This window comes from Lycium barbarum, chromosome 12, assembly GCF_019175385.1.
Source record: "Lycium barbarum isolate Lr01 chromosome 12, ASM1917538v2, whole genome shotgun sequence".
Taxonomy (NCBI): Eukaryota; Viridiplantae; Streptophyta; class Magnoliopsida; order Solanales; family Solanaceae; genus Lycium; species Lycium barbarum.
In genome coordinates, this window is record NC_083348.1 from 71,479,633 (window position 1) to 71,498,376 (window position 18,744).

Here is an 18,744-nt window from a genome sequence, read left to right on the forward strand (position 1 = left end):
TAGACAAGAGTATATATGGTTAGTTTTATGGCCTCGAACCTGTGATCATTAGGTCATCTGAAGGATAGGAGTTACTTATAGTTATCATGCAAATCAGCTAATTACAACTTTACTAAGATGTGTTATATACTAGTAAATTTGACTGCGTTTCGCGTGGCTATAAAAAGTGTTTTCTTCTATTAGTTTTTATAAATGAAATAGTATTTTACATTATAAATGCTAAAGAATTAAAACTGACATGGCAATAAAATAAAAGCTTTATTTAAAAAGGGAAAGAAAAGAAAATATATAAGAGAATTATCATTTGAATTCTTGCTTTTGTTTGGTTTGTTCACATACTTGGAAAAAAAAAAAAAAGAGTAACAAAGTTTTATTTGATACACAATTTAGAGTTCCCACTAAATTTTCTAATTCTACCCAATTGAAATTTTTTGAAGCTTTACCGTGAGTACGAAGCAGAATATTTGACACCATATAATATCAATCTTACTTGGCTTTTCTTATTTGTTTATGTCCTTGAGCATACAAAGGTTCATCTATAATTTATTTGATCGCATTAATGTAATCGTCTTATCGTTAGATGTGTGAATAACACTAACACCTATTCCTAGTAATGTTTAAATTTTCTTCGCTGCTTATAATTATGTGTTGACTTGTCCTTAATTTTCAAATACCCATCAGGATACATAACTGCAAGGTCACATATGTATAAACAGATTATCACTCAAGCCTAAAATTAATTTTTTAAGGAAAAGAATGAAAAATTAAGCTGCAACTTCATTTTCTTGCACATAACACATATATAAACACAACAATGAGAATAATTAAGAAATTGGGTCAAATCTATAAAGCAGTGTTGAGCAGTTTTCTCAAGTGTCAGAATTTTTCTCTCCATGATTTTTGTAACAATATCTAACAGCATTTATATTTTGATTTAATCAAATCAATTAATAAAGAAGATAAAAAAGAAATGTAGAATCAGAAGAATCAAAAAAGAAAAAAAACCAAAAAAGAGTTTTGCAAATCTGGACTCAAGAATCTTCCCGGAATATGTGAATACTGGTTTCTTCTTTATATATTCTCTATTAGTTGTTACTCTTACCCTCTGTTTGGATGGTTGTTTCCCGTGGTTCATTATTGTACAGTATGGTATGGTACAGTATGGTGTTGTATTGTATTGTACTGTATTAATGAATACAATGTTTGGATAGACTGTATCGTTTGTTGTGGTTTAATAACATTTGTATTGTTTGGTTTGACTGTATGGTACTGTATAATAACTTGTAAGTTTACTAAAATACCCTTAACTCTTAATTAGAAATAATTTATATATATTAATAAAACTCAGGTAAAGAATAAAATAGGAACTTTAAAAAATAAGTAGGTAGTGGGTGGGGGAGGGGTGGGTGATTGTGAGATGAGAGTGGGGGTAGTGGGTAGTAGGGTGGGGGTGAGTGGTTTTGGGGGTGGGGTTAGGTGGTGGTGAGGCGTAGTGGGTAGGGGTGGGTAGTGTGGGATGAGGGTGGGGTGAGTTATTGTGGGGTGGGGTTGGGCGGTGGTGAAGGGTAGTGGGTGGTGGGGGTGGGTGGCAGAGGAGTGGGGTAGTTGGGGGTGGGGGTGGGTGGTAGGGCGGGGGTAGGGTTGGGGTGAGTGGCGGGGGTGGGTGGGTGGGGGTGAGTGGTAGCGTGGGGCAAGGGTAGGGTGGGGGTGGGGTGGATGGTGGAGGGTGGAGGGTATAATGGAGAAATGAAATACGTAACTACGAAAAAACCATCAAATCCGTGGTTTCAAAAATTGAGACTTTTCATGGTTATATAACCATGAAATGAACCACGGGTTTACAACACCATACCACATAATTTTAAGAACAATGGAAACAAACATGATTTCTTAGAAAACCATACATTAATGAACCACGGGAAACCACCATCCAAACAGGGGGTTAAAATTCAAAATAACTATGCAATAAGTTTTTTCACCTAAAGTAACATACATGAATGGTAAATGATAGGTTTCTTCACCTAATGTAATCTACATGAATGAAATAAATAAAAGAGGATAAAGAGCCATTATACTTTTGTTAGAACCCGTATTTTTGTACAGTGGAATAATCTGGATTAATTACGATGAGTTAGGGACAAAATTATTTCGGGATACAAAGTCGGGATTCTTGACCTTCGATTTTATTTTGAGATATAAGTTGTGCATGAATTTATTGGTATGGATCAATTAGGAAAAATTTGGGACCAAAAGTGATAAAATTAGAAGTGGAAAGTCATCCACAAATTCCATGTGGTGCCCACACAATTTGGTGTCATCTTTTAAGTGGTCCAACTCATTTAATGTGGGCCAAGGGACAACAATGCACTTCATATTAGTTAAAAGATGACCATGTATTCATCTTTCTCACTTCCCACAAAAAAAAAAAATATCTAAAAGTTGAAGGAGAAAACCCCCAACCTCACGGCCAAGTTGAAAAAAAAATCAAGATCAATTCTAGCCTTCCAAAAATTATTTCTTTGGCACAAATCAACTATATTGAGGTCCCTAAGTAGCGTGGAAGCATTGTGGGAGCGATCAATCCACTATTTCTCATCTTGTGGAAACCCTAGGCTTGTGGAAGTTGAAGATAAAAAGGTAAGATTTGATCTTGTTCTTGTGTTATGATGGTTATATTCATGTTGTAGTATCTTATTATGGTTAAAAATCATGAAATAAAGAATGGTGAAGTGGATGCCATATGTATGAGGGTTGGGCGTGTGATGGGTGTTGTTGTGTTGTGATTGAAATTATGAATTAATGTTTAGTTAGTTGATTATGATCATTGTAAGGTGAAGAACAATTGGGAATCATCCATATATGTGTATGTGTAGTGTTGATTGAAATGGTTCACATTATATGACAATGAGCGAATGAATATCGCTTAATGTTTTAATCGTCGTCGCTTTGAATTTTATGCTGGAAATGAATGTTCATTGGTTCAAATTGAGGTTGTAGATGTTGCGGACTGATTTGGGGGCTTTTGTATATTTAATGTAATTGGTATATGGACGAGATAGTATTGTTAGAAGGTGAATTGTGAATACAAACCATAATTTGTAAATGAAGAAAAAGTTAGAGGGGCTGTTTCGGTTAGGGGGCTGTTTCGGGTAGCTGGAGAAAAATTTGGATTATTGGAAATGTTGTATGAATTGCTTAGAATGTCCTTAAATATTGTTGGTAGGGGCATGGGTTAGTATGTGAATGTATAAGCGTCGATTTTGGCTTGAAGGTAAGTTGTCGAATTGAATTTATGTAAGTTGTTGAATAGTGGAAAAAGAAAGCTATTGTTGTTGTATTGCTTTCCGAATTAGTTGTTGATGTTGTTAGGTTGGTTGTTGCTGTTGTTGTTGATTGATATGGCCGAGTTAAATTCTCGGGGTAGCCTATTTACAGGGGAAATGCCGCCCAAATTTCCGTAGAGTTAAGGGCGAAATTGGAATTTAATGCCCAAAAAGTCTTTAGCTAATGTTTGGCATTTTATGGCTTGTTTGTAGACCTTGGGCAGCCCGAATCATAGTTTGGACTTAGCTGGAGTTGGATCATATTGGAGAGCGTTTGAGGTATGTAAAGCAACCTTCCTTCTTTTGGCGTGCCTTAGTTTCACATAGGCTAGATTGGAGCTTTAAGGGAACTCCAAATTCGAGATCCGAGCATGTTATGATCCATATATATATATTCTTTGGCACTCTTATGTATGTTTTTATGAAATATGAACCATGATGTATTTGAAGTAATCGCTTTCCGAAATTCGCATGGAAAATGTTCGCTTTAAGGAATTTTGTAATCTCTGAATGCCATATTTTTCGCATAGAGGCTCGGATCGCTCCAATAATTTTTATAGGAGTTTGCTTGATGTATAATGGGTATGTTTTTCATAGGCGGACTCAGTTCGGGTCTATACTCGTCCGTGGGTCCCGCGACGCCCTTTATGTAAATTCGACAACTTTGAATCAAAAAGTGATAATTATTACTCCGATTTCAAATATGACTATTTTACTTATCCTTCGGATTTATAATAATGATTTTATGCATATGATTCCTCACTACTCCGCTCGTGCCTACTATGATATCGTTCGCCGGTTCCCGGGCCGGTTCTGTTGTCGTGCGCTTTTTGATATATTCCGGTGTTATGCTGTGTTTATGGTTCACCGTGCTCCTTGCTCGAGGGCCGGGTTCCACTTATGTTTGGCGTTATGCTGTGTTTGGCGTTATGCTGTGTTGTGATGTGTGACGGGGATTCGGAGATTTGAAACTTTCTGGTGTTATGCTGTGTTGTGGCGCCATCGACAGGCGGGCGACCACATTTTCCAGTGCCCTATGCATAATTTATACTTTGGGAATAAACATTTTGATATGTATTATTTTCTATATATCTGATTCGATTATTATTCAGATTTATTTCTGTACCTTCTGCTTTGCATACTCAGTACATATTTCGTACTGACCCCCTTCTCCGGGGGCTGCGTTTCATGCCCGCAGGTACAGACGCACAGCCTGGTGATCCACCTGTTTAGGACACCCTTTCTGCTATTCGGAGTGCTCCTCTCTTTCCGGAGCTTATACTTTTGGTATATATATTTATTAGTGCATTTGTATATATTCGTTCATGGGTACGGCGGGGCCCTGTCCCGTCATATGATTCTGTCGGTCTGTTTAGAGGTCTGTGGACATGTTTGTGGGTTAGGGTCTTTCTGTATGGATGTATGTACATGTCGTTTGGGCGATCCCATACGCCGAGGCGGCCGGTCCGCATATGTTGTTTGGGCGACCCTATACGCCGAGGCGGCCGGTCCGCATATGTTTATATATTGCTTGGTTAGCCCTGTGTGGCTTTCGTTGGTATTTTCTGCGTGCAGGGTATATTGGATAGTCCGTAAAACAAAGGAAACTCTGCCGAAATTTTTCTGGAAATTACCTAAATTTGAAATAAAGCCTTGTCGGCTTCCGCCATATACTAGAATGAGTTGATAGAATTTGAGATAATATTTAATAGATGGGTTCGGGTGCCCAGATCGGGCACTAGTCACGGCCTACGGGGTTGAGTCGTGACAGAAGTGGTATCAGAGCGGTTTGTCCTCGGAGTGTCCACAGATCGTGTCTAGTAGAGTCTTGTTTATCGGTGTGTTGTGCACCACATCTATAAACAGGAGGCTACAGGACATTTAGGATGTTGTCTTTTCTTCTGATCTTAGATCGTGCGATAGAACTGTGCTATTAGGATGATTCTGTTTTGATCTGTTGTTGTTTTTCTTTCAGTGATGCCTCCGAAAAAGGCGACGGCCGCCCAGAAGAAAAAGGGCGTAGTAGGAGAGACCAGCCGGGCTCAGAAGGGTACTCGGACCCTTGCTCAGATGATGCGTGATATTACATCCCGGCCAGCCGACTCTGCTACGTCTTCATCGTCAGAGGAGTCTGGAGCAGCTTCACCATTAGCTCCAGGGGCTTCAGCTCCCGCGCCTCCAGCTCCTCAGCAAGGGGCGGAGGACAGGACACTGAGAGAGGCTGTGCAGTTATTGACCACTCTGGTAGCGGGACAGGCTCGCAGACGCGGGCGGAGAGATGATGATGATGACGATAGGCGTGACAGCCTGAGGGTTCGAGAGTTTCTATTATGTGGCCCTCCAGAGTTTTACGGGTCTAAGCCCGACGAGGACCCCCATGACTTTATTCGGGGGATGCGGCGCTCACTAGATTTGGTCAGGGCTTCAGAGACTGAGTCTGTTGAGTTGGCTTCGCATAGACTACGGGATGTTGCTGCTCACTGGTATGAGTCCTGGGAGCTATCCAGGGGTGAGGGTGCTACCCCAGCTACTTGGGACGAGTTCGTGACTGCTTTCACTCACCACTTTTTGCCCCCAGAGTTACGGCGAGCGAGGGTTGACCGATTTTTGCATCTGCAGCAGAGGGGTCGGAGCGTCCGTGAGTATAATATGGAGTTTGATTCTTTGGCCCGGTATGCACCTGCCATAGTAGCAGATATGGCCGATCGGATGCACAGATACGTGATGGGGTTAGACCGCTATTTGATTGATGGCTGTATGGCGGTGGCATTGCAGGCAGACATGGATATTGCCCGACTACAGGCTTATGCCATAGGTATGGAGGACCGACATAGAGCTGATTATTCTAGCAGAGATCGGGACAGGAGGCCGCCCAAGAGGGCCAGATTCGCAGGTTATTCTGGAGATTCTCGAGGCGGACAGCCTCAGCAGCAGCAGTCAGGCAGACATCCTCCTCCGTCAGGCCGGGGTACACCCCCACAGTTTACCGGCAGGAGATCTGAGGGTGTCGGATATTCAGGGGCAGGCCCGAGCTCCAGGGCTTCAGGTTCACAGTTGAACAGAGGTTCCAGCAGTCAGATGAGGCCACCCAGACCTTTGTGTTCCTACTGTGGGAGACAGCACCCGGGAGAGTGTTTCCGAGCTACGGGTGCATGCTTTGTGTGCGGCCGTCAGGGCCATCAGATGAGAGACTGTCCGGCTAGAGGTGGTACAGGCAGTTCAGCTCAGTCTACCGGGTCAGCCGGTGGTTCATCTTCAGCCTCGGTGGCGATGCGCCCTGCGGGGCGAGGTACTCCAGCACCAGCAGGCCGCGGCAGGGGTCGTGGCGGAGCTTCGGGTTCTAGCGGTCCTTCGAACCGCATTTATGCCTTAGCCAGCAGACAGGACCAGGAGGCTTCGCCTAATGTCGTCACAGGTATATTACTGGTTTTCTCTCGTGATGTGTATGCATTGATTGATCCTGGTTCTACATTATCATTTATATCTCCACTCGTTGCTGATAAAATTGGGATAGAATCCGAACCGATAGAGCCTTTTGAGGTAGCTACACCAGTAGGGGATTCTGTTATAGCCAGTCAGATTTATAGAGATTGTTCCGTGATTATCTGTGGCCGCTGCACTAAGGCGGATTTGGTAGAGTTAGATATGATCGAGTTTGACGTGATTATGGGTATGGATTGGCTAGCTTCTTGCTATGCTAATGTTGATTGTCAAAAGAAGATAGTCCGATTCCAATTCCCAGGGGAGCCAGTTATAGAGTGGGCAGGTAATACAGTATCGCCGAGGGGTAAGTTTATTTCATACCTCAAGGCTGAGAAAATGATCAGAAAGGGGTATATTTATCATCTGGTCCGTGTTCATGATTTAGAGGCAGAGGCACCGACTCTTCAGTCAGTCCCAGTGGTTAATGAATTTGTAGATGTATTCCCAGATGAGCTTCCGGGTCTACCTCCCGAACGGGAGATAGAGTTTGCTATTGATTTGTTGCCAGACACTCAGCCTATCTCTATTCCTCCGTACAGAATGGCACCTGCAGAATTAAAAGAATTGAAAGAGCAGCTGAGAGATTTATTGGAGAAGGGTTTCATTTGGCCTAGTGCGTCACCCTGGGGAGCTCCAGTATCATTTGTGAGGAAGAAAGACGGCTCGCTGCGGATGTGCATTGATTATCGGCAGTTGAATAAGGTAACCATCAAGAATAAATATCCCCTCCCCAGGATTGATGATTTGTTTGATCAGCTGCAGGGTGCCAGGTACTTCTCGAAGATAGACCTGCGATCGGGTTACCATCAGGTACGGGTACGAGAGGCTGATATTCCCAAGACAGCATTCAGGACCCGATATGGGCACTATGAGTTCAGAGTTATGTCTTTTGGGCTGACAAATGCCCCAGCAGTATTTATGGACCTGATGAATCGGGTATTCAGACCGTTCTTGGATATGTTTGTGATCGTATTTATCGATGATATTCTGGTTTATTCTCGGTCAGAAGCAGAGCATGCAGACCATTTGAGGACGGTACTTGGCACACTTCGGCACCAGGAATTATATGCTAAATTTTCTAAGTGTGAATTCTGGTTATCTTCAGTGGCATTTCTGGGACATATTATTGGGGTTGATGGCGTCCGGGTGGATACCCAGAAGATCGAGGCCGTAAAGAATTGGCCTAGACCTACGACGCCGACAGAGGTGCGTAGCTTTCTGGGATTGGCTGGTTATTATCGGAGATTCGTGGAGAAGTTTGCTTCCATTTCAGCGCCTTTGACAAGGCTGACTCAGAAGGGAGCTAAGTTTCAGTGGTCAGATGCTTGCGAGCGTAGCTTCCAGTTGCTGAAAGAGAAGTTGACTACGGCTCCAGTCCTGACTCTTCCGGAGGGTCCAGATGGGTATGTGATTTATTGTGATGCCTCTGGTATTGGTTTGGGATGTGTGTTGATGCAGCACGGCAGGGTGATAGCTTATGCTTCCCGGCAGCTCAGAAAACATGAAAAGAATTATCCTACTCACGATTTGGAGCTGGCCGCGGTCATTCATGCTTTGAAGATGTGGAGATATTATTTATATGGGGTTCACGTTGACATTTATACAGATCATAAGAGCCTTCAGTACATCTTTAGGCAAAAGGAGCTGAACTTGCGGCAGCGGAGGTGGTTAGAGTTGCTGAAAGATTATGATGTTGACATTCTCTACCATCCTGGGAAAGCTAATGTTGTGGCGGATGCACTCAGCCGCAAGTCTATGGGCAGCCTAGTAGACGTGCCATCAGAGAGTAAAGAAATGGTTCGCGATATTCATCAGTTGGCTAGTCTTGGAGTTCGCTTGGCTGATTCTGGAGATGTTGGGGTTTCTGTTCGAGGTATTGCTGAGTCCTCTATTACAGAAGATATTAAGCGGCATCAGTATGAGGATCCTATTCTGGCAAAGTACAGAGACGCAGCGCTGGCACAGGAGAAGACTCCGTTTGAGATTTCACCTAATGGAGTGTTATTTCACAGAGGCAGATTGTGTGTACCTGACGTTGCAGGGTTGCGGCGACAGGTTATGGGCGAGGCACATTACGCCCGATATTCTGTTCACCCAGGGTCGACGAAGATGTACCATGATATCAGATGCCTATATTGGTGGGACGGTATGAAAAGAGATATAGCAGAGTTCGTTGCTCAGTGTCCAAATTGCCAGCAGGTTAAGATTGAGCACCAGAAGCCCGGTGGGCTATTGCAGGAGATGGAGATACCGACGTGGAAGTGGGAGATCATTAATATGGACTTTATTACAGGTCTACCTCGCACTCCACGGAGGTATGATTCTATTTGGGTTATTGTTGATCGGCTGACGAAATCAGCCCATTTTCTTCCGGTTCGGACCACCTATTCAGCTGAGGATTATGCCAGGCTTTATGTCAGGGAGATTGTACGACTTCATGGAGTTCCGGTGTCTGTTATTTCCGATAGAGGTGCCCAGTTTACAGCTAGGTTCTGGAGATCGTTTCAGGAAGGATTGGGAACCCAGGTGAGCCTGAGTACAGCCTTCCATCCCCAGTCTGACGGACAGGCCGAGCGCACTATTCAGACATTGGAAGATATGTTGCGTGCCTGCGTTATTGATTTCAGGGGTAGCTGGGACGACCATTTACCGCTTGTTGAGTTTGCATATAACAACAGCTACCACTCCAGTATTCAGATGGCACCCTATGAGGCTTTGTATGGCAGGAAATGCAGATCTCCGATTGGTTGGTTTGACGTGGGTGAGACTCAGTTCATCGGTCCAGATGTGGTCCAGCAGGCCGTGGATAAGGTGAGACTTATTCGAGAGAGATTGCTAGCGGCCCAGAGTCGACAGAAATCTTATGCTGATAAACGACGTCGACCGTTAGAGTTTCAGATTGGCGATTGGGTGTTCCTGAAAGTGTCGCCTATGAAAGGTGTTATGAGATTCGGCAAGAAAGGGAAGCTCAGTCCGAGATATATTGGGCCGTATCAAATTATTCGTACAATAGGCAAGGTGGCCTATGAATTAGATCTGCCAGCTGATTTGGGAGCGGTACACCCGGTATTTCATGTTTCTATGCTTCGTAAGTGTATTGGTGACCCTTCCAGAGTTTTTCCTGTAGATGATATTCAAGTCACAGAGGAGCTATCTTATGAGGAGCAGCCTATAGCCATATTGGATCGTCAGGTAAAAAGGTTGCGGAACAAAGATATGGCTTCTGTTAAAGTGCTGTGGCGGAACAATAACCGAGAGGAAATGACCTGGGAAGCTGAGGAGCATATGAAGAAGAAGTATCCTCATTTATTTTCGGAACCTACAGGTAATCCAATTCTCTATTTGACTTTGTTGTTTGATCAATAAATGTATGGTTGTGATAGTTGAGAAGGAAACTCCCCCAAATTGTTTGTATGACCCGTGAGATAAATCTAACATTCGCGGACGAATGTTCTTAAGGGGGGGAGGATGTTAGAACCCGTATTTTTGTACAGTGGAATAATCTGGATTAATTACGATGAGTTAGGGACAAAATTATTTCGGGATACAAAGTCGGGATTCTTGACCTTCGATTTTATTTTGAGATATAAGTTGTGCATGAATTTATTGGTATGGATCAATTAGGAAAAATTTGGGACCAAAAGTGATAAAATTAGAAGTGGAAAGTCATCCACAAATTCCATGTGGTGCCCACACAATTTGGTGTCATCTTTTAAGTGGTCCAACTCATTTAATGTGGGCCAAGGGACAACAATGCACTTCATATTAGTTAAAAGATGACCATGTATTCATCTTTCTCACTTCCCACAAAAAAAAAAAATATCTAAAAGTTGAAGGAGAAAACCCCCAACCTCACGGCCAAGTTGAAAAAAAAAATCAAGATCAATTCTAGCCTTCCAAAAATTATTTCTTTGGCACAAATCAACTATATTGAGGTCCCTAAGTAGCGTGGAAGCATTGTGGGAGCGATCAATCCACTATTTCTCATCTTGTGGAAACCCTAGGCTTGTGGAAGTTGAAGATAAAAAGGTAAGATTTGATCTTGTTCTTGTGTTATGATGGTTATATTCATGTTGTAGTATCTTATTATGGTTAAAAATCATGAAATAAAGAATGGTGAAGTGGATGCCATATGTATGAGGGTTGGGCGTGTGATGGGTGTTGTTGTGTTGTGATTGAAATTATGAATTAATGTTTAGTTAGTTGATTATGATCATTGTAAGGTGAAGAACAATTGGGAATCATCCATATATGTGTATGTGTAGTGTTGATTGAAATGGTTCACATTATATGACAATGAGCGAATGAATATCGCTTAATGTTTTAATCGTCGTCGCTTTGAATTTTATGCTGGAAATGAATGTTCATTGGTTCAAATTGAGGTTGTAGATGTTGCGGACTGATTTGGGGGCTTTTGTATATTTAATGTAATTGGTATATGGACGAGATAGTATTGTTAGAAGGTGAATTGTGAATACAAACCATAATTTGTAAATGAAGAAAAAGTTAGAGGGGCTGTTTCGGTTAGGGGGCTGTTTCGGGTAGCTGGAGAAAAATTTGGATTATTGGAAATGTTGTATGAATTGCTTAGAATGTCCTTAAATATTGTTGGTAGGGGCATGGGTTAGTATGTGAATGTATAAGCGTCGATTTTGGCTTGAAGGTAAGTTGTCGAATTGAATTTATGTAAGTTGTTGAATAGTGGAAAAAGAAAGCTATTGTTGTTGTATTGCTTTCCGAATTAGTTGTTGATGTTGTTAGGTTGGTTGTTGCTGTTGTTGTTGATTGATATGGCCGAGTTAAATTCTCGGGGTAGCCTATTTACAGGGGAAATGCCGCCCAAATTTCCGTAGAGTTAAGGGCGAAATTGGAATTTAATGCCCAAAAAGTCTTTAGCTAATGTTTGGCATTTTATGGCTTGTTTGTAGACCTTGGGCAGCCCGAATCATAGTTTGGACTTAGCTGGAGTTGGATCATATTGGAGAGCGTTTGAGGTATGTAAAGCAACCTTCCTTCTTTTGGCGTGCCTTAGTTTCACATAGGCTAGATTGGAGCTTTAAGGGAACTCCAAATTCGAGATCCGAGCATGTTATGATCCATATATATATATTCTTTGGCACTCTTATGTATGTTTTTATGAAATATGAACCATGATGTATTTGAAGTAATCGCTTTCCGAAATTCGCATGGAAAATGTTCGCTTTAAGGAATTTTGTAATCTCTGAATGCCATATTTTTCGCATAGAGGCTCGGATCGCTCCAATAATTTTTATAGGAGTTTGCTTGATGTATAATGGGTATGTTTTTCATAGGCGGACTCAGTTCGGGTCTATACTCGTCCGTGGGTCCCGCGACGCCCTTTATGTAAATTCGACAACTTTGAATCAAAAAGTGATAATTATTACTCCGATTTCAAATATGACTATTTTACTTATCCTTCGGATTTATAATAATGATTTTATGCATATGATTCCTCACTACTCCGCTCGTGCCTACTATGATATCGTTCGCCGGTTCCCGGGCCGGTTCTGTTGTCGTGCGCTTTTTGATATATTCCGGTGTTATGCTGTGTTTATGGTTCACCGTGCTCCTTGCTCGAGGGCCGGGTTCCACTTATGTTTGGCGTTATGCTGTGTTTGGCGTTATGCTGTGTTGTGATGTGTGACGGGGATTCGGAGATTTGAAACTTTCTGGTGTTATGCTGTGTTGTGGCGCCATCGACAGGCGGGCGACCACATTTTCCAGTGCCCTATGCATAATTTATACTTTGGGAATAAACATTTTGATATGTATTATTTTCTATATATCTGATTCGATTATTATTCAGATTTATTTCTGTACCTTCTGCTTTGCATACTCAGTACATATTTCGTACTGACCCCCTTTTCCGGGGGCTGCGTTTCATGCCCGCAGGTACAGACGCACAGCCTGGTGATCCACCTGTTTAGGACACCCTTTCTGCTATTCGGAGTGCTCCTCTCTTTCCGGAGCTTATACTTTTGGTATATATATTTATTAGTGCATTTGTATATATTCGTTCATGGGTACGGCGGGGCCCTGTCCCGTCATATGATTCTGTCGGTCTGTTTAGAGGTCTGTGGACATGTTTGTGGGTTAGGGTCTTTCTGTATGGATGTATGTACATGTCGTTTGGGCGATCCCATACGCCGAGGCGGCCGGTCCGCATATGTTGTTTGGGCGACCCTATACGCCGAGGCGGCCGGTCCGCATATGTTTATATATTGCTTGGTTAGCCCTGTGTGGCTTTCGTTGGTATTTTCTGCGTGCAGGGTATATTGGATAGTCCGTAAAACAAAGGAAACTCTGCCGAAATTTTTCTGGAAATTACCTAAATTTGAAATAAAGCCTTGTCGGCTTCCGCCATATACTAGAATGAGTTGATAGAATTTGAGATAATATTTAATAGATGGGTTCGGGTGCCCAGATCGGGCACTAGTCACGGCCTACGGGGTTGGGTCGTGACAACTTTTAAGCAAAATAAAGGATATTAAAAGTTGCCAAAATATCAACCCTTTTGTCCACTCCAGAAAATCATCTCATACACTAACTTTATTTTAGTTTTTGATTTTATATTATAATTAGTTAGCTAATGCAATGGATAGTTAACATAATTTAAACCACTCTACCGTCACAACCGTTAGAATAAGTTTAAAAGTAAAAATTAAACTCAGTCCATTAATATATACAATAATTCATAATTAATACAGTAATTTATACAACATTAATGAATATCATTGTTATAGAATTTAATGAGACTCAATAAATACAGTAGAATATTGTTAATTAATTAATTACAAAATAAGGGAAGGTTGGGGCGGGAGGGTGGGGGGTGGGGATGAAAATGTCAACATAAAAAAAAAGATAAAAGAACAATATGATTGCTGACCATAGAGAAGTGACATATCACCTTGAAGAAATTATAGACATGAAAGCTATAGAGACTATTAAAATTTAGGTTATGGAAATAAATATGTGTCAGTTATGAAGGGGAAATTTTTACTGTAAGATAAATGAAAAAACCCAAAGATATACAAACATACATATATATGTGTGTGTGTATTTGTGCATAAAAATATTTCAAAAAGGGAATAAATAATCAGTTTTAATTAAAGAATAAAAATGAACCGTCAGGAATATGAAAGGAACCAATACACCATAATTACAAATTAATTACAGCCAGGAATGTTTTCAACAATCAGCATTAAGGATATTAAATAATAAGCAGTTATAGGGATAGGAAAAGAGAAGTAATAAAACAAAATCTAAAGAAAACAAATAGCTACAATTGAATAACCAAATAAATAATTTTGAAATTACGGGAAAAAAAAAAGCACGGGAAATAAAGCTGGAACAACAAAAAACAAAATCTGTTGCTACAGCCAAAGCTCCTCAACTTCGTATATAGCGCATATATATTAAGCAAAACGAACCGTAGACATAAACAAATAAATTTAAAGAAATATACTGAAGAATATAAACAACTAAAATTACTTAATAAACAAAACGAAAATGCTGGAAAAAATTATGGAAATACAAATCTAGAATACAATTAAAATTCAGAATCCATTGGTACTACCGTTTGCTTATAGGCATATTAGTAAGGTCCAACAACTAATTAAGTAGAATTTGACTCAATTAAAACTGAAAAAAAAAATCAATTAAAAATTTTAGCAAGCACTTCACAGAGGCTCTTAACTTTTCTAACCGAGAAAGTAACTTACCAGTTTCTTAGGCGTGAAGAATGTAACATGAACTCAACACATGTATGGTTTTGGAGTTCATACAGATGAGGGAATGAGAACTATTGTTTACACCAACTACAAAGAGCCCGCAACTTAAATGACTCAAAAAATGGGTCAGGGTATCAAAATAATCCAGTAAAAAAAAAAGTAACCAAATTATCCTTTGCGCTAAATTAGTACGTAATAGGACCAAACTGTAAATTTACAGTTAAGTCCTACTGCGCACTAAATTAGTGCGCAATAGAGGTTATATATATTTTACTTTTTTTGTACAATTTTAAAGTTTCTCAAATTCACATTTTTTTTCATAGTTTGACCAAAGATTGATCATGTTTCAAAACTCCGAAATATCGATATTTTATGTAGAACTTGATGTCTTTTTTTGCGAACAATAATGTTGGCTCATTACATCGAGTATACCTAAACGTTTGGATCATCCTTTTAGGGGGTTGTAAAGTGCTCCGAAGTAAGTTTTGTTTGTTTGAATCTTGTTATATTTAGGTTTAAGTGTTTTATTATTTAGTCAAGGCATTACTTTATTTCGAATGTACAAATAAAAATATTATATTAAAAAATAATCCATCCAAGACGAGAGGTTCAGAATAATTCAAAAATAACTCATTACAATAACAACATAATACCAAAATATTTAAAATAATACGTTAAGTACGAGAGGCTCTTCTACTACGAGAGGTTCTCCCACTAGGAGACGTACTTCCACCACCACGACCTCGTAGGCTACACCTTATCATGTCCCTCCACCAAGGTTCGATCCCTAGTGGTTGAGGTAAAAAGGTGGTCAAGTAGCTAGACCACCAAGCCAAGTTGACATTTAAGCAAAATGCAGACACTTTTTATGTTTTATAGTGTTTACTAATGCTATTTAGCTTGTTTCCTCAAATTGATTTTTTTTTTGGGTGGGGGGGGGGGGGGGGGGTGTGTGTTGAAATTCAAATTGAATGAGATAATGGACGTTTTTTGGAAAATCAACCTGGCCAGCAGTCTGACCCGCTAGATCTCAAAAAAATACGCAAAATAAAAAAAAATGCGTCAAACGGACAACCGAGCGCAAAGTTATGACCGTTTAAAATTTCATCAATTTACAACTTATTTTTCTCCCACTACTCCTTAAAATAAAATTGCCTTAAAACTTAATAAAATAAAACACTTATAAACCTAACAATAACAAGTCACCAAACAAAACTTAATTCGGGCACTTTACAACCCCTAAAATGATGAACCAAATGTTTAGGTATACTTGATGTATATTAAGCCTACATTATTGTTCGCAGAACAGGTTCTATATAAAATATTGATATTCCGGAAATCCCGTGGTAATGAAGTTTTGAATGTCAATTTCAATGGTGGAAATTCAATTTGAGAAAACAAGATAAATAGCATTAGTGAACACTATAAAACGTAAAAAGTGTCCACATATTGCTTAAACCTAAAGATAACAAGATTCAAACAAACAAAACTTACTTCGAGGCACTTTACAACCCCTAAAACGACGATCCAAACATTTAGGTATACTCGATGTAATGAGCCGACATTATTATCCACAAAAAAAAGATTTCAAGTTCTATATAAAATATTGATATTTCAGAGTTTTAAAACATGACTAATCTTTGGTCAAAGTATGAAAAAAAATGAATTTGAGAACTTTAAAATTCTACAAAAAAAAATATAACCTCTATTGCGCACTAATTTAGTGCGCAATAGGACTTAACTGTAAATTTACAGTTTAGTCCTATTAGTGCGCAAAGGGTAGGTTGATTACTTTTTTTAACTGGGTTATTTTGTTACGCGAATTCACTTTTTGAGTCATTTAAGTTGTGGACTCCAGCTACAAAAATAGATACCGAAAAGGTGTGATTAAAATGATCAGTTTTTGGAATACATAGGATCAATTTAGGAAACGGTTGAAATGGCAGCATAATTGAAAGAGTTAAAAGACATTACTTTTCAGTTTTTATTTTTTATTTTTTATTTTTAGCATAACACATTTAATACAATTAAGAGAATTAAAAGAGTATTTTTTTGAGTCTTGTTATCATAACACATGAAGGGGGGAAATAGAAAAAAAGGAGTAAAAAAGGAGAAAAAAGATAAATAAGAATAGTGGCCATAGAGAGATGTCTTGTTTATGTCTAGCTTTATAGTAGTATATATAGATTGTATATATATCCAATACTTCACCAAAAAATAGGTCATGGTTAGATGGATAATTCTGACATGCTGAACATAAACTGTCAAAAAGATAAATTACACTATTCCTATGAAAATTAAAACAACTTTTAAGTAACTGGGTCTTTATATTTCCTTGTTATCCCTAGCTGCCTAAACTTCCTCAACCGCCAAAATAAAATCGAGAAAAAAAAAGAAGAGAAGATAGAGAGGCAGATGAGATGATAGAAGAAGTCTTAGAGAAGTAGTTAAACTAAAAACAATTTCCTGTTAATTACTTGACATGGATATGAATTTTAGATTGTACTATATCAAGAGACGATTGAGCAACAAGTAAGATGAATACATATTCATACTCTGATCTGCTGACTGAAAATATCGAAATATTCTTTACAAATATCTGTAAGGTGCATTAAAACTATACAATAATTTGTTGCTTTTTCCTACATAGCTATTATGAAATTCCCATTTATTTTATCTTTGCAGGGGACCTGACTTTTATCCATTCACCATCCTGCCCCAACTAACGCTGTCAGTTCCACTTTTATGTCTCCATTCCCTGTGGGCCTTCTGAGATAATAAAATAAAGTTATCTAAATTGGCAAAACCAACTGCCCCATCCAACTAATTAAAAGATTGTTATTTCAATTCAAACCATTTTCACTCTGGCACCAAAGGACGTGGTGCAGTGGATGAGGTTGTTCTCCCTTAATAAGAGGTCTCGTGTTTGAGCTCTAGGTATGAAAAAATCCTTGGTAGTAAGCGTTTCCCCCAGAAATGAGCCCTACGTGGTGCGAATCCGAATATAATTGGGCACCAGGTGGGATAAAAAAAAACTATTTTCATGCAACTCTCCCGAGAGTTAATATCTCCTAATTTGTTGACAATTTTTGAAGTATATGTTTATAAAATATTTTTGATAGAAAGACATATTCTACTTGCTCTATCTTTTTATGTTAACAGCGGAAAAACTTACAAAATGAAGAAGTTGATGAACGAGGTCAAAGTTTAGAGAGAGAAAGAAGAGAGAGAATGTATTATCTTGAATGAATAAATCGTCTTCTGTTTAGTACATATATCAAAGATAACAAAACAATAATACAACTGGGCCTGACCACATTGGGCCGACCCGGTACAAATAAATGAAAAGGCCCAAGTGGACTAAGACTAATCTGGGCTAGTATGAATAAGTCCAACACCCCCCGTCAAGTTGGAGGGTGCTAACATCCCCAACTTGGGTAAAAGACCATGATGAACAACACCAGGAAGAACATTAGTGAACAAATCAGCTAGTTGAGTAGCAGAAGATGTATGTGAAAGATGACTGAGACCCTTATGAAGCTTGGCCCGAACCAGATGGCAGTCCAATTCTATGTGCTTGGTCCTCTCATGAAATACAGGATTCTTGGCTATATGAATGGCTACCTGATTATCACAGAGCAAGGGAATTGGAGATGAAGAGCACAAACCAAAATCAGTGAGTAGTCGAGAAAGCCAAACAAGATCAACTACAACTTTGCTCATAGCCCTGTACTCAGCTTCAGCAGAAGACATTGAAACAATCTACTGCTTCTTGGCCTTCCAACCAATAAGGCTGCCCCCAAGAAGAACACAGTAACCAGTCACAGACCTCCTGGAATCAGGGCATGAGGCCCAATCACTATCACAATAAGCAGCAAGAGACAACTCTGGACCATTGTTGAAGAAAATGCCATGCTCAGAAGTGCCTTTCAAATACCTCAAAAGATGAAGTGCAACAGTCATGTGTGGAAGACAAGGGGCTTGCATAAACTGACTGAGATGTTGAACAACAAAGCAAATGTCTGGTCTGGTGTGAGTTAAAAAAATTCAAATTTCCAACTAAGGACCTATAAACCTCAGGCTTTGGAAGAGGATCACCTTCATGAGCTTTAAGTTTGACATTCAATTCAAGAGGGCAGAGAACATAAGAGGCATTGGGGAAATGAAACTCATGTAACAAATCCTGG

At 39.8% G+C, this 18,744-nt stretch overlaps 1 long non-coding RNA gene across 1 annotated transcript; it reads left to right on the top strand.

Moving 5' to 3' along the window:
• Positions 1–1,732: 1,732 nt before the first annotated feature.
• LOC132622437 (uncharacterized) lies at positions 1,733–4,905 on the top strand. Its single transcript, XR_009575900.1, has 3 exons — positions 1,733–2,637; positions 3,537–3,602; positions 4,522–4,905. It is a non-coding gene; the product is annotated as an uncharacterized LOC132622437 (long non-coding RNA).
• The last annotated feature ends 13,839 nt before the right edge of the window (positions 4,906–18,744 follow it).